The sequence below is a fragment of the Macrotis lagotis genome, chromosome 4, assembly GCF_037893015.1.
Source record: "Macrotis lagotis isolate mMagLag1 chromosome 4, bilby.v1.9.chrom.fasta, whole genome shotgun sequence".
In the NCBI taxonomy this organism is placed as follows: Eukaryota; Metazoa; Chordata; class Mammalia; order Peramelemorphia; family Peramelidae; genus Macrotis; species Macrotis lagotis.
Genome location: NC_133661.1, coordinates 50,682,516 through 50,703,947, shown reverse-complemented (window position 1 = coordinate 50,703,947; position 21,432 = coordinate 50,682,516). Strand labels below are relative to the sequence as shown.

The window sequence follows — 21,432 nt, the reverse complement described above, 5'->3', positions numbered from 1 at the left end:
ATCTATTAAATGAGCTGGAGAAGGAAATGGCAAATCACTCTCGTGTCTTTGCCAAGAAAATTCTAAATAGGTCATGCCAAGTCAGACATAACCAAGCAACAATACTAAGAAGATGGTGAAGGTAACAATGACAGAAATAATAACAGTAGAAACCAATGGGCCTGGATCACACATTGTGCTCACAGTTGATCGGCCCACCCCCAAGGTATTATAGTACCTAATAGAAAAAAAAGTGAGGGTCCCAAAAAAAGGAAAACCATGGTAGACCTAGGGTTAGGGGAGGGAAGAGAAACAAAATAACAGGAACCTGAAGAAATCTTTTATCTTTTCTCAATGCATTACCTCTTTGGATGGGAGGTTGCTTCACTTAATTTCTATGAAGTGACAATATAAGTAAATTAGTGCATATTCAATCTTATCTACATAGAGGACAAGCATATGTATATATTAGGCAACACGTTCATATATATTTCAATATTTCAAAGCTCCTTGATTTTATCCATATGTACAGTCTTTCCAACCCCTCTGAGTCTGAGTAGACAAATCCCTAAGTACCTGAGAAGGAAGGAAGTGTGGTATAATGGGAAGAGCATTGGATCCCGGGGTTTGAGTGCTGGCCCAACTACTTGCCACCTGAATGACTTTGAATATTTCTCGGAGTCTCCATTTCTTTATCTATAAACAATGAAAAATGGAAAAAGTTAGACAATGGTTATGTCAAAAATGCCCTCTATCTCTAAATCTCTGATCCTCTTTCTGATCCCTATTATACTTCTAGGACAGAGACAATGTAAGGAAAGGATTTTATGAACCATTAATCCCTATGTCATGGTGAATTATGACTTTAAAATCCAACACCTAGTGGCCAACTTTCTGTCCACTTTGAACTCTTTGAACTTTGGAACTCTTTGAATTTAGGCAGACTGGTCATTGCTTGGACTCTACTCAAAGACTTTCCAACTTGGTAAGGCCCAAGGTCACCTCTGTGCCACCATGATCCATTAGAGGAAAGGTATGTAATCAACCATACAACAAGTATTTATGATATGCCTGCTTTGTACAAGGCACCATACATGCAGTCAATTAAAGTCGATTTTATAAATGTATGTGTGTGTTTGTGTGTGTGTGTGTGTGTGTGTGTGTGTGTGTGTGTGTGTGCACGTGCACAGAGGACCCTTGAAGTAAAGTGCTATGGGCTTATATGCTTTGGATAAACAATAGACCAAAACAGAGGTTATTAACCTCAGATTCATGAATTCCCCTCCAGGGATCTCTAGATAGATCCCAAGGGATTCATGAACTTGGAGAGGAAAAAAAAATGCATCTCTATTTTCACTGCTATCTAACTGAAATTTAGTTTTCCTTTAGTTATGAACATAGACAATGAAACACTCCTGAGACTGGATTTTAGGTTTCACCAGAAGGCCATAGGGGTCCATGACACAGTCTTTTGACTGAAGTGATTAATCTTAGTCAATCAGTCAATAAACCTTTATTAAGGACCTACTATGTGCAAAACAACATGCTAAACCCTGGGGAGACAAATATGAAAAAGAAAGACAGTCCTTGTCCACAAGGAGTTTCCAATCTAATGGGAGGACACAGCACTCAAAAGAAAGCTGAAAAGGGTCAGGGAGACCTTAGGGATTCTGGAATAGAAAGTTAAATGCTAGGAGGACTGTGAAAGTCAATTGCTTATGCAAGAATTGTTTTTAACAAAGATTTCCCATAATTTCTCCTAACTGCGCAAATCTACTTCAAATAAAAATAATTGCAGACATAATTTCAGGGCAGCTAGTAGATAGAGTGCTGTGTCTGCAGTCAGCAAGACCTGACTGGCCTCAGACACTTACTAGCTAGGTAACCCTGGAAAGCCATTTAACCCTGTTTGCCTCAGTTTCTTCATCTGTAAAATGAGTTGCAAGAAACAAGAAAGCACTCCAGTATCTTTGCCAAGAAAATTCCAAATGAGGTCATAAGAGTCAAGCATCTTAAAAACCTAAACTTACATAAACCTGTCCTGAGTGAAGTGAGTGAACCTGAGTGAAGAACACCAAACATGCTAACAGTAACATTAGACTTAGCTCTTTTGGGCCATGCAATAACCAACCACAATTCCAAGACTCCTGATGGACAATGCCGTCCATATCCAGAGAAAGAATTATGGGGTCTGAGCGCAGCTCAAAGCATGCTATTTTTTCTTTTGTAAATTTGCTTTTTGTTTTTTCTTTCTCATGAAGTTTTTTCTTTTGTTCTGATTCCACTTTTACCACTTGCATAATCTACATCAGATTACTTGCTGTTTGGGGGAGGGGGGAAGGAAGGGAGGGGAAAAATGTGGAAATCAAAATCTTACTAAAAAGGAATGTTGAAAATTACCTTTACCTGCAATTGAAAAAAATAAAATATAAAAAACCCTTTTAAAAACTAAACAATAGTTATAATTTTATTTTGAAATAGAAAGTTTCATTTTTCTGTCTCTAGTATAAATACACTAGGTCATTTGGCAGATTTTTGTTTCTCTGATGTATCTTTCATTTTTGGTCTGACTTTAAGGGGTCTTGGGCCATCAGATCTCCCCAAAGAACAAAGAATAAAAGGAGTCTTTGTAAGGAGAATTATATAGAAGCTAAGAGGCTGCTGGATCAGTCTACATGCTTAACAACTAGGTGTGAGGAGGATAGAGCACCAGCCCTGGAGTCAAGAGGACCTGAGTTCAAATTTAACCTCAGATCCTTGACACTTATTTGCTGTGTGACTTTGGGCAAGTCACTTAACCCTGATTGCCTCCCATCCAGAACTATCTCCTATTGAACTGATCCATACCTGGTCACTAGACCCAGATGGCTCCAGAAGAGAAAGTGAGACTTAGCACAGTACCCCTTTCAAATCCAAATCACTTGCTACTCATGGCATCACCTCCCTGATGTCATGGTCTTCATCAAGAAGGAAGGACAGGGGCGGCTAGGTGGCATGGTGGATAAAGCACCGGCCCTGGAGTCAGGAGGACCTGGGTTCAAATCCGGCCTCAGACACTTAATAATTATCTAGCTGTGTGGCCTTGGGCAAGCCACTCAACCCTATTTGCCTTGCAAAAATCTATAAAAAAAAAAAAAAAAAAGAAGGAAGGACAGGGCATCTAGGTGTTGCAGAGCACCAGCCCTGGAGTCAAGAGAACCTGAGTTCAAACCTGACCTCAGACACTTAATAATGACCTAACTGTGTGAACTTGGGCAAGTCACTTAGCCCCATTGCCTTACAAAAAAGTCAAAAAAAAAAAAAAAAAAGGAAAGACAGGCAACATCACCAATTCCTGGCTTACTTCAGATATAACAGGTAAAAGTTGCAGACATTGGCTTGGACTGAGTATCAAAAAAATCTTCATAACAATTACAACTGTTCAAACAATGCATGGGATCCTCGGGCAGGAGGAGGGTTCTCCCCTTCTTTAAGACGAGCCATCAAGACCAGATGACCACTTGTTGGGTATCTGGTAGGAAAGAGGAGTCAAACACTCTAACCATAGGCTGTGCTCAGCAACAACACTCCCAACGAAGCCCAAATCAGATTAAAATGTAATTGGGGAAATGTTTGACAAAATGAGTAAAAATAAGATAAAACATAGGTACTGTTACATTTTAAAACTAAGGTAGTATGCAGCCTGGAGGGGATACTTCTGAACAGATCAGTGGCTCCTGTGGAGGTGATTCTTGGTCAAGTTCAAATTTAACTCAATGGTTTCTAAAACCCCTTCAGATTCTGAGACTGGACAGTTGGGTAGATGCCTTTTGACTAGGTGAGCTTCTCTGAGACCCGGGGTCAGCAAGGGAGAAATTCAGAGTGGTCCTCTCTTCATCAAGTGCTTGAGATAAGCAAGAGAGTCCTAGAATGGTCCCTGAGGTCACAGGACAAGACAAGGAGGGAAAGCCTCTTCACCCGAGGAAGGACACTACTAGTCACTGCTGACTGGAAACTGCAGGTCCAAAGGAAATGCCACCTCTTGGTAGCTGTAGAGACTAGACGAGTGATAGATGTATCAGCAACTGTTTGACAATGGAAAGGATGGTGAGGGTCATCTCCTTGGAGTTGCCAATAGTCATCATAGGCACCTCATGCTGAGGACCCCTAAGAGACCATGGCTGCCAGGTGCCTGACTTAGTACAGGACTGTAAGAGGTCCAGGCTCTCCAAGTCTCTAAAAAGGTTCTGCTCATTGAAGGAAGTCAGTATTTTCCATGTAAGATTTCTATTATTTTTCTAAAACTGAAAAAAGAGAAAACCGGAAAACTTGGGGAGTTATTTTGGAATTTGGTAAAACTTGTGCTTGCAAGGGGATTTGGGGAATAAATACCCTGGGGGGGGCCAGAAAAGTTCCTAGATTTTTGAGTGGAGTTAAGAAATCAGAAATGTGGGGGGAGCCCCCAAAAGTACTTGAGTCCTTCATGTGAAAGGTACTGACAAAAATATTTTTGTATAGTGAACTTAGGGACACTCCCCCCTCCCCCTCCAAATCCAAGCAAGCTCTCCATAGGGCCAAAAGAGAAACTCAGTTATTTGGTTTAAAATTTAAAGCAACCTTTACTAAGACACAAGGGAAAGTGCAGCAGGCTGAATTTCTATGAGGGAAGGGAGGTGAGGAAATGATAGACAGAGTCTCCCCTTTCTTCCTCTTCCTCCTTACCCTCCCTTTCCTTCTGATCCTCCCTTTCTCTTCCTTTTACTGTCTTTTCCTCTTCTTCCTCATCTTCCCTTTCCTTTTCTCCTCTTCTCTCTCATTCTCATCTCCCTCACCTTTCTTTCTTCTCTCCTCCTCTCTTATTATCTCTTGCCTTACTCCTCCTTCCTTTTTTCTTTCCTCCATCCTTTTCCCTCTTCATCTTCCTCATCTTCCCATTGCTCTTTTTTCTCCACTCTCTCATTCTCTTCTTCCTCATCCTCCTCTCTTTCTTCCCCTCCTTTTGCCCTTTTCTCCTCCCCCCTTTTCTTCATCTCCCTCATCCTCCCTTTCCTTTGTTTCTTCTCATTCTCTTCTTCCTCATCTTCCTCTTCCTCCATCCCTCCTTCCCTGTAGTTGTGCAGAGTTGGACAGCAGCCCAAGAAAGAGGCCCAGTCAGACTCTCCACTCGGTGGATAATTTACTGCAAATGAGGAGCATTTCTATAATGGAAAAAGGACTGCCCATCCCGCTAGGCCCCTGAGGGTGATTTGCTGGGGTTCTCTCAATAATGGAAAAGAGAAGCTTCACTCATCAACATTTCCTTAAAGAGTTGCCTGGGGGAGGGGAGGGGAAAGTAGGGGTGGAGAGAAGGAACTGAGGGAGGGGAAGGAGAGAAGAGGGGGAAAAAAACTAAGAGAAGGGCTATGGAAACTTGGGGGGAGGGGAGAAATAAAAAGGGAAGAGGGAGGGGGGGAAGCAGCTAAGTGGAAAAGAGAGGCCTGGAAGGAAGAAAGAGGGTAAGGAGGATGGAAGAGAGAGGAGGGGAGGAGAGGGAAGGGGGGGGGAGAAAAGGAGAGGAGAGTAAAGAAAAGGAGGGGAGAAATTAAAATGTTCAGATGACCTGCAAAAAGAAAGTAAGACAATGAAACTAGGGAAGAAAGACAATAACCACCAAACTACCCCACAGCTGAGAGTTAAAAATAGACACGTGGAGAAGAAAAGACAGAATGAGAGCAGTTGTCTTAAGAGAGAAAGGGATAGGGATGGAGTCAGAGAAAGGAGTTACAGAATAGTTACAAAGGATGAAAAATGACAAGAGAATTTAGGCTGCCCCATATGTGTCTTCAGGTGATTCCACCCAGGGCTAGGAGATTTAATCCATTAGCAATCATGTTTGGCAGAGATCTCCCTAGAGCCAGCTGGTCCTGCCCCAGGACACCAATAGCCCCCCTAAGGCCGGTTCAATACTACCAGCTCTTGCCCCACTCCCCAAAAAGAACCATCAGGGAAGGTCCCTACACTGGCTTCCTGAACTTCCCTAGGAATAGGTGGCTTGGGGAGAGGGGCAGGGTTAGAGGGGACTGCCCATACAGAGATCGGATTCATATTTCTTAGCTCCAAAGCAGCTTCAAAACCACCCTCCTACTACAAGTGTGCACAGGCCAGACCCCACAGCTACAGCCAAGGGGAGCTCACGCTAGAAATTTGTGGACCCTCAGTCAAGAGGACTGTGCTTAAGTCCCCGCTGAATCACTGATCCACTTGTTGTTCTTGGACAAGTTACCGCCCCACTCCAGATCTCAGTTTCCCTCTCTGTAATATGGAAGAGGTTGGATTAAATGTACTTACTCCCGTCTCTGATCTCCTAATACTCTATAGATATGGGCTAATAGTAACAAATGAAATCAAGACTAGTTTGAGAATTTCCAAGCTCGGAGACCATCTTGTCCAGTCCTCTGCCTCAAAAAAAGATTATTATTGTCCCCACTTAACAGATGAAACAATTGTTGAAACAATGCAGAGTGGTGGGATTTGGAGTCTGAAGACAGACCTCAAACCCAAGGTCTCCTTTACTCTGCCCATGTGATCCTTGACCATTTGCCACTTCACTTATGACCCTCAGGTGACTGGCCTTCTGTGATGGGGCTTGGGTAGCTGGAAAAGGGAGAGGTTGAACAGGAGCATCTTTGAAATATCTTCCAGCTCTTTTTCCTGTAATAGGAAAAGAGACTCGCTCTAGGTCCCACACCAGGTCAGTGGCAAAGCCAAGGACTCACCTCACCCTTCTCTTGACTCCTAACCTTGGGCTCTTCTTGGGACAGCAGTGCCCATCTCAACCATGGCAAACATAACCTCAAAAGAGACATGCACCAGTCAGTGGAAAATCTCAGTTCTCCATCCTCTGGGATCATCTCCTTTTATAAGCCCATGAGTTTCCTGGACACCTACTGAGAGTCTAATCCTCTCTTAAGAGCTGAGAGGGATTGGAAGGGTACAGGAGTCACATCCACTGCCCTGGGTGTTATTCAGGTATTTTTCAGTAGTATCTGACTCTCCATGACTCTACTTGTGATTTTCTTGGCAAAGATACTGGAGGAGTTCCTTCTCCGGTTCATTCTACAGATGAAGAAACTGAGGCAAATAGGTTTAAGTGGCTTGGGGTTCCACAGCTGGTAAGTGTCTGAAGTTGGATGTGAACTCAGGCTCTCCTGACTCCAGACCCAGTACTCTATCCACTGAGACACCTCAGAAAGCCTCTAATCCAGAGTGACCAAAAAAGATGAGAACACCCATCCATGTGGGGTAACCTAATATAATTGGACTTATCCAAGGGTCAGAGGCAGGCTTATCTTTTTAACCATATTCACTGGCAACAGTGAGCATACCCTTCTGGGTGATGAGTTCAAAAGAAAGCTGATATTCATTCCCTTAAATACACATACTAGAACTACTGGAATTTACAAATGAAAAGAATCATGCAAACCAATTAGATGGCATAGACCTGGAGTCTAGAATTCAAATCTGCCTCCTGGCACTTGCTACTTAGTTGTAAGTCCCAGGGCATTCCTCCATTTCATCAACTGCAGCCTGGGAGTCATAATGGCACCTACCTCCTAGGGGTTATTGGGAAGATTATATTTTTAGTTGATCTTTAAAATTTATTTAATTTTATATTCAAATATTATATTTATGTTTTCTATATAATATTAATTTGTTTAAAATATTTAGCACATAGAAGGCACTTTATAATATTTGTTTCCTTCCTCCATCCCCTTAAGTTTACTCAGGAAGAAATTTAGAAGGAGAGGAAATAACTTGCCCAGGATTCAGTCCAACAAACATTGCATACACAAGGAGTAAGACAAGTTCAGAATTACAGAATCTCTGATTCCAAATCTGGACTCTTTTCTGACATCTTGCACTATTCCCAAGAACATGGGCATGTTGGGCTGTCCTCTTGCTCCTTTCCTCCGCCTGGCCCCTAGGCTTTATTGGGTGGCATCCTGGGAGGGCCCATTCAGGAGACTGGCATACCCAGAGCCAAGCCTCCAGGACTGAGCTGAGAACTGGGAGAATATTCTCTTCCCAGCTCCGCTCCACCTGAATCCACTGTGGCTCCGTAGCCTCGATGGACCTTCTCTAAGCCTCTGTTGCCTCATCTCCAAAGCACCCAGATGAGTCCAGGTTTCCTCCCCCAGCAAGCCACTCTAATGAACTAATTAGTAGCATCTCTGCCCAGGCAAAGTCCCCTATAAATGCTGAGCTTCATTAGCAGCCCCAGTCTGCTGACGGGGCTAGTTTCAGTGGCTGGGCTAAGGATGTTATTATTTTTGGTTAGGAATGGGGATTATTATTAATATTGGATGCTGTTCAGAATGCTTTTAACAGAGTTTTGATTCCGGGGACTCTGAAGCCCTTCTCTACTGGAGATTCCCTGGGAGGCCTTGGATGGCTCTTCTGGGTGAGAAGTGATATACTGGGGAAAGAAGATGATGTCAAAACAAAGGAAGTGAAATGCAGAAAATTTCATTCATCGGTGGAGTCAGAGAGCAAAGGAGGAAGAGGACAGAAAATATTAGAAGACAGAGTCTTGGCGACACTGCATCATTTTTCTTCCTTTTTGTAAATCCAGAAGGGGTCTTAGGGATGGATTCAAAGTTTCTTTATTTTAGGGACTTTAAAGGAGGTGAAATGACTTGACCAAAGTCACACAGTAAGACTCACACTCAATTCACCTGACCTCCTCCCCACCCTTCACCACCCCACAGCTTGAAAGTTTACAAAGCTGTATTGGTTTTATTTCATTTGATTTTCCCAACAACCCTGTGAGGGATGTGCAAGATTAGACCCATTTTACAGTCAGTGATCACCAAGCACAAGCCACATGTTAAAGTACCTGACAAGCAGAAATCTCACCCCTGACCTCATGAAGCTTACATTCTAATGGAGGAAAATACATAAAAGGACACCAAAAAGCAAGAAGATGATGGAAAAACCCAGATGTGGAAACTAAGGCAGGCAGGGTTCAGTGACTTGCTCAGGGTCACACTGAGTCAACAGCTGGGGCAGGATTTGAACTCAGTTCTTCCTGACTCCTGGTTCAGCACTCTATCAACAGCACCACTAGTAGTAAAATAGCAGAATCTCTACTAGATCATGACTGACTCTTCTCACATTAAGAGTAAGTGTCAGGGGGCAGAGCCAAGATGGCAACATGAAGGGATCCAGTCTTAGGAGCTCTCTGATAAAACTTGAAACTAAGGACTCTAACTAAACTTTCCAGAGACAGAACCCACAAAGGGACCCAGTGAGGCAGTTCTCCTACTCAAGGTAACCTGGAAAAGAGCAGAAAGGCTCTGCTCCCCAGGGTCGGAGGGGTGGCCCGCCAGAGGGGTGGCCCACCAGAGCCAAAGAACTTCAGCCTCCAGGAGGCAGCCCCAGGGCGCTGGGAGCTGCGGCTCACAGTAGTGGGGGGAGTGTCCTGAGCTGCACCCCAAGGAGCACTGGCACAAAGTGGGGAAACAGTGGGAGACCTCTGCCAGGGCGAGCACGTGGAGCCCAGCCCTCAGGGCACACAGTGAGCAGCCTGGTCTTTCCCCAGCCCTGATCCAGGAACAGAAGCAGGCAGAGTTGGTAAGCAGGAGCCCCCAGGACATGAGCCCATTGAGCTGAGGGAGGGGAGTGAAGAGAGAGACTGCAGAGCTCTGTCTTCTGCCTCTGGAACAGGACTCTGGGGCTCTGACCACATTCAGATCCTGATCGCAATCTAGGCCCCCTCATAGAACAGCAGGGCCCCCCCCACCTCAGCCAGTGGCAGAGGGGGGCGCTTATGGTCATTCACAGACCAGGAGGGAGGACAGAACCTCACACACTGAGACCCTTGTGGGAGTGCCCCCAAAAGCTCAGGAAGCACCCAAAAACCAGGCCCAGGCTGAGAAAATGAGCAAGCAGAGAAACAAGAGGAAGACTATTGAAAAACATTTTGCAAATGAGCCCAAGAAGGATGAAAATAGTCTGAAGATGAGGAAGCACAAGCTCCTGCATCTAAAGACTCCAAGAAAAACAGAAATTGGGCTCAGGCTATAATAGAGCTCAAAAAAGACTTTGAAAATAAAATGAGGGAGTTGGAAGAAAAACTGGGAAAAGAAAGGAGAGAAATGCAGGAAAAACATGAAAATGAAGTCAGTAGCTTAGTCAAGGAAATCCAAAAAAATGCTGAAGAAAATAGCATGCTAAAAACCAGCTTAGGTCAAATGGATAAAACAGTTCAAAAAGTTATTGAGGAGAAGAATGCTTTAAAAAGCAAAATTGGCCAGATGGAAAAAGAGATAAGAAAACTCTCTGAGGAGAACAAATCCTTCAGACAAAGAATAGAACTCAGGGAGATTGATGAATTTACCAGAAATCAGGAATCAATACTTCAAAACCAAAAAAATGAAAAATTAGAAGAAAACGTGAAATATCTCATTGAAAAAACAACTGATATATATATAGAAAACAGACTTAGGAAATATAATTTAAAAATTATTGGAATACCTGAAAGTCATGATCAGGAAAAGAGCCTTGACATCATTTTCAAAGAATTACTACAGGAAAATTGCCCTGATATTCTAGAAGCAGAGGGCAAAATAGAAATGGAGAGAATCCACTGATAACCCCGAAAAAGAGATCCCAAAAAACCAACCCCTAGGAATATTATAGCCAAGTTCCAGAACTCCCAAGTCAAAGAGAAAATATTACAAGCAGCCAGAAGGACACAGTTCAAATATTGTGGAGCTGCAGTCAGGATCACACAGGACTTAGCAGCAGCTACATTGGAAGCTCACAGGGCTTGGAATACAATATGCAGGAAGGCAAAAGAGCTTAGAATGCAGCCAAGAATGAACTACCCAGCAAGGCTGAATGTCCTCTTCCAGGGAAAAAGATGGACTTTCAATGAACCAGGGGAATTTCAAAGGTTCCTTTTGGAATGGCCAGAGCTGAACAGAAGTTTTGATCTTCAGATACAGGACTCAGGTGAAGCATGGAGATTGGAGGAGAGGGGGGAAATATGAGGGACTTAATGAGGATGAACTGCATGTATAGAAAAATGATACTGATAATATTCATATGAACCTTCTCAGTTAATAGAGCAGGTAGAGGGAGCTTTTATAGTTGAAGCACAGGAGAAAGCTGAATTCGAAGATAAAATATGGTGTAAAAATGGAGTCAATAGAAAAAAAGGGAAATGTAATGGGAGAAAGAAAAAGGAGAGGGGGAATAGTCCAAGATATTTCATATAATAAGATTTTTTTTATTACAATGAGCTATTGCAATGATATGGAAGGGGGGAGGCAAGGGGCAATGAGGGAACCTTTGCTCTCATCAGAGATGGCTAGGAGAGGAAACAGCATATATACTCAATGGGGTATAGACATCTGGAGTAAGAAGGAGGGGGGAGCAGGGGGAAGGGGTGGGGATGTGAATAAAGGAGGAGAGGATGGACCATGGGGGGAGAGTGGTCAGATATAACACATTTTCTTTTTTACTTCTTGCAAGGGGCTGGGATTGGATGACCTGCCCAGGACCATAGGGCCAGGTGGATTCTGGGCCTAAGGGGTGGTATGGGGGCTCAGGGCTTCTTGGCCCCAGGACCAGGGATCTGTCTGCTGCACCACTCAGCGACCCTACAGCAGAGTCAGAGTGAAAGGAGAAGAGAAAATATAGTACACGGTAGTGGAGAAATAAGAAAGGAGGGAGTTGCGATCAGCAATGGCAACGTAGGAAAAATATGGAAGCAACTTTTGTGATGGACTTATCATAAAGAATGTGATCCACCCGTGACAGAGTTGTTGGTGTTGGAACAAAGACTGAAGCACATTTTTTGTTATTATTATTATTTGGGGGAGGGTGCAGGGCAAGTGGGGCTGGGTGGCCTGCCTGGGGCCACATAGCAGGGTGATCTTTGGGTGTCTGGGGCTGGATTCGGACCCAGGTGCTCCTGGCTCAAGGGCCAATGCTCTGTCTGCCACCCAGACACCCCTACTATTATTACTATTTTATTTTATTTTGGGTCTTTTTTTTCTTCTTTTTTGGTTTTTGCAGGGCAGTGGGGGTGGGGTGGCTTGCATGTCACATGGCTGGGTGATTGTTGGGTGTATGGGGCCAGATGTAGGCTCGGGTGCTCGTGGCTCCAGGGCTGGTGCTTTGTCCATTGCGCCACCTGGCCATACATACAATTATTACTATTATTTTTTTTATTTTAATTTTTTTTTCTCTCCCCCTTATTTTTTTCACCCAAGCAAGTTTATCTATATTCATGGGGGGAGGGGTATTTGGTTTACTTGTAAACAAGAATATTTTATTAATGTAAAAAAATTTGTACAAAATGAGAATAAAAAAAAAATTAAAAAAAGAGTAAGTGTGGGGGCGCAGCTAGGTGGCACAGTGGATAGAGCATCAGCCCTGGAGTCAGGAGGACCTGAGTTCAAATCTGTCCTCAGACACTTAATAATTACCTAGCTGTGTGGCCTCGGGCAAGCCACTTAACCCCATTGCCTTGCAAAAAACAAAAACAAACAAACCAACCAACAAAAAAAGAGTGTCTGTATCAGTATCAGCACCCTCAACAAGCATTTATTAAACTCTTACTATGTACCAGCACCGTGCTGAGTCTTGGCAATGCAAAGAAAGGAATTAGAACCAGATGTCCAACTCCCTTTCCCCAAGATTGGCCTTGGACTATATATATTTGGTCATTGTAGTGAGGTAGGCAAAGCACTGACCAGAGAGTCAAGAGACCTCAAAAATGCATCATTTCCCCTCTCTGGGACTCACTTTCTCCAAATGTCAAACAAGGAGCTTGGACTCAGCATGTCCTAATATTCCAGTTCTGAAATCACATGGTTGAGTGGCATACAGGGGAGCAGTCCTCCCTGTTCCAAGATTGTTTGCAGTTTGTAGGAACTGGCTTCTGACAATGATAAATATTGATCTCCTGGGCTATCCTGCTGGGCCTTACATGACAGCCATTAGTCACCTGCTTCATAAAAGTGGTTGTCTCCAAGGTCCCATCAAAGTCCTGGGGGATGTTGGAAAAGCCTGTGTCGACAGAGTCCCCACTCAGGTCAGGACAAGGGGCCAGGTTCCCTCTGCCAGCTCTGTCCAATGCCTGAGTCCACTAATGAAGATGGATAGACTCATCCTGGGCCTGGGGAGCCCAGGGATCCTGGACATTAATGAAAATTGTTTAATAGTCAAGAGTGATCATGAGAAGTGGTGATTAATTAGCAAGAGGAGGAAGTTAATGGCATGGGTTGGCTGGAAAAGGGTAAGATAACTGGGACTCTTGCTGCCTTGGCCTCACAGTTTCCCCAGCCATTTGGCTCTCCTTGAGAGTTCAAACCTTGAAATTGCCCTCCTCTTTTGTGGGTACCTGACCTGCATCTAAAGAGGAAACACATCCATGATCCCAGGATCACTTCACTAATGCCTCACCTTCCTCATCACCTTGGGGAAGACCCAACTCAATGAAATCATTACGCACATTACATATATGTGCATACATGTATATGTGTAATATATACATATGTTGTGTGCACATATGAAATTATGTGCGTGTGTTACATGCACATCACATACCTATATAATGCTACAAATATAACATATACATATATATGGGTATACATATATAAATATATGTGTGTGTGTGTGTGTGTGTGTGTGTGTGTACATGCTTTATAGAATATAAATTTCTTAAGGGGAGAGATGGTGGTATTTTTAGCCCTAGATTCCCCATTACCTCTAAATTGCCTATACATGGTAGCTTCTTAAAAAAATCTTGTTTGGGTGATTGATTGCAGGGGACAGGAGGATAAAGGAAGGGAGAGGGCTGCTATTTGGTGTGAATGGGGAAATGATAGCACATGAGAGTTGGTGGATTAATCAAGCAGCATTTAACATTCAGTACTTACCATAAGATAAGCATTGTGCTAAGCACTGAAGATGCAAAGATCTTTAAAAAATAAAAAGTTTTAGCCCTCATGGAGCTCACATGCTAATAGGGAAGACAAGCTGCAAATTTTTAGACATTTTCAAAATGTCATCAGAGGAGATGGAAGGGAATGAGAAAGAAGAGGCGCTGAAAGACTGGGAGATCAGAAAGTTCTCCTATAGAAGATGGCCTTGGAGCTCAATCTTGAAGGAAGCCAGGGAGGAAAGACTGAAGATCTCAACTGGCAGTTGGTATTATTTTTCTCTTGTCAGGAAGATGATCTTTGGATGTAATAGAGCTAATAAGGAGCTGATTCCCAGGAGAAGCATGGAGAAATTAAGAGATCCCTGAGTTGCCCTGAATGAGTTCAAGTCACCAAACTCGGATGAACCCTGTCTTCTGAAATTGAAATGAGCAGACGCGTTTGCCAATCGACTAGCACCTGTAGAGAAGTGGACGGTAGATGCTATCCAGTGCGAGGAGGGCAGATGTCCTGACTTTCAAAAAAAAGAGAAGGGAATAGAATCTACAAATACAAGCTCGTTTATGAGCAACTCTTCAACTCCTGGAAAAAAGCAAGAAGTTTAAGGAATGAGTCTAGAAATATCTGGAATATCTAGAAAATCTAGAAATACAAAATCTAGAAAAAGAAACCAGGGATTCCAAAGAGATGGTTTAGCTTTTTTTAAGGAACAGTCATGCCAGCTTGACCACTTTATCTTTTTTGACAGGGTTAGTAGCTTGGTAGAACAGAGGAATGCTACAAATATAACCTACTCAGATTTTAACCAAACATTTGACAAATTGTTTTATGCTATTCTTATGCACAAGATTCATTTCATACATATCTTACAAATAACTATATACATATTTATTTCCTTTATTAGAACATAAACTACATGCCCCCAAAGTCACTAAATTGTATATGCCTTTTGATCCTCTGATAGATAAGCCTACAAAGAATGGGGGGGGGGAGAGAGAGAGAGAGAGAGAGAGAGAGAGAGAGAGAGAGAGAGAGAGAAAGTACACACATCACACATATGCAAAAACATTTGTAGCAGCTCTTTTAGGAGTGGAAAAAAACTAGAAATAAGTGAGGAGGGGAAGGTCCTTTGTGTTGGAGAATGAATGATTGAGCAAATTGTAATATAATGATATATTGGAAAGTCACTGTGCCATAAGAAAAATAAGAAAGGGATGGTTTCAGAGAAAACTGGGAGACTTCTAATACAAAGTGACATAAACAGAGCCAAGAGGATAATTTATACAACATTATAATGACAAGAGGACCAAAGATGAATAGATCGTGGGATGATGGGATCAGGATGCAGAATGAGACATATTTTTTTGGACATGGCCAATGGGAAAAAAAAATAGATTTTGCTTAAATAAACAAATTTTTTGCAAGGTCTTGTTTTTTCCTTTTTCCTTTTCCAGTATAGGAGGGAGAAAGATTAGATGGAAAGGGGGAAGCTATGCAAATAAAAGAGGATTGTGAGGCATTTTTTAAAAATATGTAGAACAGAAGGGCATCTATGAAAGTTAAAGGTAGAATTTACTATATATAACTATATGTAAAGCTTTATGTAGCAGAAATATGTAGTACAATACTCTTTTGTGCTATTTTGTATATGAAAATTCTCATTGTATTTGGTTTTTGTTAAGTTCAGAATGCATTTTTTAAAATTAAAGACAACAGAGATATGGGATAAGAAGAAGCTTCTTCAAGGTGGGTAGTGTTTTGCTGTCTTTGTATCCTTCAAGAAGCTTCCATTCTTGTTCCATACTTTAGTAAAGTGTTTAGCTCCTAGAAAGTACTATACAAGTCTTAGCTATTTGTTGTTATTGCTATTATTATCTTAACAAGGTACTACAATGAACCAAATCTAAGATGAATTTTAAGAGGACTAAATGTAAAGTAATATACTCAGGATCAAAAAGGCAAGTCCTAGTTACAAGATCTGGGAAGTATAGTTAGATAGTAATTTGCTCCAAAAAAGATCTGGGGGTTTTAGTGGACATCAAGCCCAATATGAGTCAACAGTGTAACACAGCAACCAAGAAGGCTAATTCAATCTTGGACTGCTCTGAGAGGCACTGAGTCTCAGAGTAGAGAGGTGATAGCCCTGCTCTATTCTGCCTTGGGCACAATCTGGATCACATTTAAGAAGGAACATCAGTAAGCCAGACAGTGACCAGAAGCACAGGAATATAGTTTTAGTGAAAGGATCTCAGTCATCATTCAATAAGAACTCAGACACTTACCAGCCATGTGACCTTGGGCAAATCACTTAATCCTGCTTGCTTCAATTTTGTCATCTAAAAAATGAGTTGGAGAAGAAAATGGGAAACTTCACCAGTATCTTTGCCAGGAAACACCAAAAATGTTTAGCCAAGAAAAGAGCCTCCAACTTTTAGTAGCTGTGTAACCCTAGGCAAGTCATTTAAACTCTTTAAACTTTATCTACTTCATCCAAAAATTGAAGACATCTTCTAAGGTCTATGACTTCCCTGAGGAGGTAAGGTGAATACAATATAATAATAGCATTTATATATCACTTACTATGGGTCAGGCACTATGCTAAATGGTTTCTTATTACTATACTCTCCTTTCTCACAACAACCCTTAGAGGTAAGTGCTACAATTATCCCCATTTTACAGATGAGGAAATTGAGGCAAACAGAGGTAATGTGATTTGTCCAGGGTTTTACAGCTAGTGTCTAAAGCCCAGATTAGAACTCCAAGGTCTTCCTGACACCAGGTCCAGGGCTCTTTATTGGAACAAAACTAGAAAAGACCTTTAGAAAAATCTAGCCCAACTCCCTCCTGATTTACAAATGTTGAAAACCAGGCCTAGAGATGTCTTGCCTGATGTAGATATACCGAGCCAAGATTAAAAAGCCATGTTCTCCAATTCTAAACCCAGAGGGAAAGTCTAGGGGGAGACAAGGAGGGAAGATCATTGTGATCAGAAAAACTGAGTTTGAATCCTAGCTTCTAGAATCACCAGTTGGTCTCCAGGCAGTGAACTTTCCCCATACATCATTTTCCTGCCTCTAAACTAAGAGAATTAGGTTAAATGTCCCTTTCCAGCTCAATAACTTATGGAACAATGAGCCTTAGTGAAACAAAGCCATCAGCCTTCAGTGACTAAGATTGGACTATGGGCTACAGAAAAGAAAATAGAATTTCCCCAGATATCGATTGTCTTTTTTCTAGTCTTTGGTAAGGAAAACAAGAGCTAGTATTTCTAAAGGAAATCCTTGTTAAGTTTCCTTGGCCAGGCCTGCCTCCTTGTGGTGAAAGCCAAGAGTTGCGAGGTGGTAAGCACAGTAAATTGTTGGGTGTTTGGTAAAGAAAGATCCATTTGATCTCTGGGTGTTCCCATTAATCAGCAGTATTGATTCAGTAACCCGCATTTAGACCACTGAAGTAGGTTCACTGGGGGGGGTCTCTGGAATAGAATAAAGGATCCTCCCCCTGAGAATCTTTCAACTGAAAGGAAATAAGCATTCATTAAGCACCAACTGTCTACAAAACATTATGTTAAACACTTTACAAATATTACCTCCTTTTGATCTTCAATACAGTCCTAGAAGGTATATGCCTTTATTCCACTCATTTTACAATTGAAGAAACTAGGGTAGACAATGATTAAGTGACTTGGCCAGTGTGACAGCAATAGGATGTGTATGAGAATTAAACCCAAGTCTTTTTTCACTCTGATTTCCTATACTCCATCCCTATGTTGAAAGAGATGGTGCAGGGTTATATGGAGTAGAAGGGAAAGTGGAAAATATTCAAAAAAATTTGAATTTTGAAATTAAAAAGGACCCTTTAGGTCAACTGATCCAGTTTCCCACCCAGTGCTAGAATCTTTTCTACTAATGGACATTCAGCTATTTTTGAGCACTTAGAAGAACAGAGAATTCGCTACCTGTCAGGGCAGTAAATTACATTATTCACAGAATTTAGAACTGGAAAAGACCTTATGGGTCATTTTAGTCATTATATAGTTTTACTAAAACCTGGAAAGGACCTTAGAGGTTATCTACCCCAGCCTTTTCATTTTACTGATGAGAGCCTGTGATTTGCCCAGGAGCTGAATTGGGATTCCTAGCAGCACCATTCAAGAAAGGACAGAATGTATGACTCCCCATAATCCTGTTCCCTTTTCTCTAATCTCCAGGTCTCCGTTTTGGAAAGGTTTTCTAGTCACTGAATCAAAATCTCAAAATATTTGATTAGGATTTCCATGTTTTCCCTGAGAGTCTACTCTTCTTCTATGAAGAGAAAAGCCCAGGGCCCTTCAGTTAATGTTCCTCTGACAAGTTTTTCAAGCTCCTTTGCTGTCTCATGAGGTCATGCTCCTGTGAACAGGCTCCAACTTGTCTGTGTCCTTTCCAAAATGCTGCCACCAGAATGTGGTCTGACCAGAGCAGAGGATAGTAGCCCTCTGGCCAACTTAGTTCCAGATGCCAAGCTTCAATGAATGCATCTTAACAATCAATGTAGCCTACATCATAGCACTGGGTGGGAAGTTGATTTAGTTCACCTTGGAGGTCTCTTTTAATTTCGAAATTCCAATATTCTTGAGTTAGCTCCACTCCCTCCTACACCCCATATAACCTTGCATTGTCTCTAAGATCAGCTAGGTGGCACCACAGTATACAGAGAGCTGGATCTGGAATTAGAAACACCAAGTGGGGCGGCTAGGTGGCACAGTGGATGAAGCACCGGCCCTGGAGTCAGGAGTACCTGGGTTCAAATTCTGTCTCAGACACTTAATAATTACCTAGCTGTGTGGCCTTGGGCAAACCACTTAACCCCATTTGCCTTGCCAAAAAAAAAAAAAAACCTGAGTTCAAATTCCACTTTATATACAGACAGTGTGATCCTGGGCAAGTCATAACCTCTGTTTGCTTCAGAAAGAAAAAGGAATCAATCAATCTTTTTTGACTACTGTGTCACATTGTTTGTTTCTAATTGGACCTGGAATCCACCAAAACTCCAAAATCTTTTTCATATAAATTATTATTTGGTCCTATTTTCCCCACCCCATTCAGTACTGGCATCATCATTATCACTGACATTTCTATATTGGTGTGCCTCAGGTTTTACAAATAGCTTTATTTTTAAAATTATCTCATTAGAGCCTTCCTAACAACTCAGTGTGTGGATGTGTAAAATCTGGTTCAGAGTTGTTATAGAGTTTTATATATATGATATATCCATATATGTATACATATATATATATATATATGCTAAATACAGATAGCATATTTTACAGATGAGGTTGCTCCAGGTTATACAACTAGTAAATGTCAGACTGAATTTGAACTCAGGGCCCTGCTGAATAGGCTAAAAAGTAAAGAAATGAATTCTAGAGAAGAGCAGCAAAAGGGGTGATCCCAGACAAGTGAGGTTGGCTGGCTTAGACTCCTTGAAGTAAGTTTAGAAGAAGGGTGGGACCCAAAATGGCCCCAGGAAACAGCTTTCATAGCCTGCGCTCATTCTGGGGAATAGGTCAATTGGAAAAATCAAAAGCCTTGGGAAATAAAATAAACTCAGTACTTAAACTTCTTTGGGAAGCCTTCATTGTTAGAGGGTAGAGATCGGATTAACAAATGACAAATTATAGAGACTCAAAAGTGAGATAAGAGGCAGTGCGGGGTAGAAGAAGGAAGACCAAGTAAAAGAGAATCTGGGACTGAATCCCAGTTTTGCTAATTATTCTCTGTGTGACCCTGGACAAGTCACTTCCCTTCTCTAGGCCTCAGTTTACTCATCTTTAAAATAAGAGGGATTGAACTAGTTGACCTTCTTGTCTAAAACTTGGAGAATACATGATATTGATGAAAATATTCACAGTCCCATGTTCCAAGATCGAGGCTAGCAGAGCCCAGACAGATGGATTTCCACCCCAAAAGCTGAGACAGGACCTTAAACAAGATTTAAATAACAGTGTTATTTGTCCCAAGAGATTTTTAAATTTCCCTAGAACACATATCAGAGATATCTCATTAATAAAGACCTAGGGAGCGAATAGAGGGCAAGATTCAAAATATAGGTTCTTTGTTCTATTTTTTCCTAACCCCATCCAGTACTGTAGCCTAGATAGCTGCCTACATTGCCTACCTGGAACACTGGACTCTCTGTGGAACCCTAGAAGCTGAGAATGAGTCTTCCTGGTTACAAGGGGAAGGTACAAGCAAAATAAAGAAAAGGTAGAAAAGGTAGGCACAAGGGAATTGATGAAGTGGTCATCCTGGCAGCCAGGTGCCACAGTGAATAGAGTGCTGGACCTGGAATCAGAAAGGTCTGAGTTCAAATTCAGTCTCATTTACTTACCAGTTGTGTGACCCTGGGCAAGTCATTAGCTTTCTCAATAGTATATGGGAATAATTATAGCACCTACCTACCAGGGTGGTTTGAGAATCAATTCAAATAATATTTGAGAAGCACTTTGAAAACCCTAAAATATCTTATAAATGCCAACTATGACTATTACTCTCCATATGAGCATCCATTGAAGAGAATGGGACTCTTTCTTCTGAAAAGGAAATGGAGAGAGGATGGAGCATTCAAGTGTTTTCTGGGCTGGAATGTAGAAGAAGGGTCTTGGGGGTCCACAAAGCAGCCCCAGGAGCAATTAAGTAGAGACCAAGAAAAAAGGGGGGTAATGAGAGCTGTCCATGGTAGACTGGCCTCTATGAGAGGTGGTGGGCACTCACCTCATTGAGGGTTTACTACCAGAGAGCTAAGGGACCACCTCTCAGATATATGACAATGGGGATTCCTTTGGGGGATGGGTGACACGAGGTGACCTCTGGGGCTCCAGGATGCCATGGTTCAGTTGGGAGAGAGCTAACACAATGCATACCTGCACACTCCCAGCAGATTTAGCTGCAACCATGGGTCAATGGAGGAGGAATTTAAAACAGCTGATCTTTGCAAGGCGGTGTCACAGTTGCTAGAACAAGTTCTAGTGCCTGGCTCATTTGATCTGCACAACCCTGCAAGGGAAATAGAAGATAGAGCGCTCATGTTTCACATCCCTGTGGCACCTTCCTCACAATATCCCAAGAGGAGGAGGAGGAGGAGGAGGAGGAGGAGGAGGTAGCACTATCCCATTTTTGGATGAGGAGACTGATGCTCACAGAGGCTAAGTGACTTGTCCAGAGTCACACAGGGGTTAAGGGTCTAGCTTGGGATTCAAATCCAAGGAGAAATGGAGTGGGTCCCTTGCCTGGTGTCTTAGAAAGGCAGTGGGTAAAGAACCAGACTGCTTGCTGTGTGACTTTGGACAAGCTCCCTTCCCTCTCTGGGACCTAGTTTTCTTTTCTGTAAAAGAAAAGAGTTGGTTGAAATGATTTGAGGCCCTTCCTATATCCAATGCCCATTCTGTGATTCACTATCTCTGGGAAAGAGTAGGGGCTGTAAATGCAGGCTGAGTCTCTACTAGGCGAGAGCCCTCCTCTGTTAAATATTAACCCGGGGAGGGCAACAGGCCTGCTCTGGT

General features: G+C 42.3%; 1 long non-coding RNA gene across 1 annotated transcript; it reads right to left on the bottom strand.

The window, feature by feature from the left end:
* Nucleotides 1–248: 248 nt before the first annotated feature.
* On the bottom strand, nucleotides 249–20,921 carry LOC141523099 (uncharacterized). The gene is made up of 3 exons (XR_012478322.1): nucleotides 20,794–20,921; nucleotides 16,175–16,228; nucleotides 249–675 (listed from the first exon to the last, which is right to left on the bottom strand). It is a non-coding gene; the product is annotated as an uncharacterized LOC141523099 (long non-coding RNA).
* Between the last annotated feature and the right edge of the window lie 511 nt (nucleotides 20,922–21,432).